We start from the raw sequence: 1,132 nt of genomic DNA, 5'->3' as shown, positions 1-1,132 counted from the left end.
CTATGAATAGTAATCCCTTTTAAAATAAATAAATAAATAAATCTTAAGAGTGGCATCAAACTAGAAGTTAGTGAAGTGGGTTATTATAGTTCATTCCATGTATGAACACCGACTATAATAGTGGTGTGTACAACTATTTATAATTGACCTTTTTACTATAGTATTTACTGCTTGCTATAGTACTTACTAATATTCGCTCATCCTTTATTTCTTTGCTATATTATTTACTATTTTCTACCCAAACAAAAATAGTCTGCATCCCAAAAACAAATTATTATAAACCAAATTAAAATAATCTACATTCTAAATACTAACTACAATCACTCACTAACTATTATAATCTACCGACTGTAATAACCAACTCAACGTCTTAAAATGTCCCCTTAATACATCAAAAACATGTAAGAAAGAGCTTGTATTAATTTAAAAGCGCCCTTGAAGAAAGTAGATTATCCAAAAAAGGAAATAAACGACTTTTAAATTAGTCCATGTTTTTCAAATAACCTTTTTCTTGTTATTATTAAGTTCGTTTGAAGAAAAATACATTTGATGACTTGAAATAGTTAAAAACTACATTTCTAATTACTATTTTTTTTACAAAGGTACTTTTATACAAATAGATTTGCTTAAATAATAATTTTTTTACAAAACCATTCTAAACACACCATAAAATAGAATGGGTAATATAAATATTTTATACATTATCATATTTAGTTTTTATAACGCTAGGTATTTAGTTAAAATTACTCTCGAAATTTTCTTTTTGTCATAGGACTTGCTGTAAGGTTATTCATACCTTTGAGACGATGAAGGCTTAGCTTCATCGCAATGTTTTTGATAATGTCTCTTTCCTGAGTGAAAAGTTAAAAGAGTTTTTTGGTTCGAACCTTTCTTGACAATGCGTCTTCCCGATTTGCTAGAGAATGGTTGTATTTAGTTCTCTCTCACGTTTTAATATACTCTCTCTTTAAACAAAAAAAAAAAAAAAAAAGAAAAAAAAAAGAAACTTTGGGATTCGTGGTGGTTAGGTAAATACCAATATATATACATTAACCTTTTCTTTTCTTTTCTTCTTCTTTTTTTTTTTTTTTTTTTTTTTTATAGTAATCATTTGGTATATTTGATCTAAAAT

This window comes from Benincasa hispida, chromosome 5 (genome assembly GCF_009727055.1).
Source record: "Benincasa hispida cultivar B227 chromosome 5, ASM972705v1, whole genome shotgun sequence".
In the NCBI taxonomy this organism is placed as follows: Eukaryota; Viridiplantae; Streptophyta; class Magnoliopsida; order Cucurbitales; family Cucurbitaceae; genus Benincasa; species Benincasa hispida.
Note: the sequence above shows the minus strand (reverse complement) of the source record.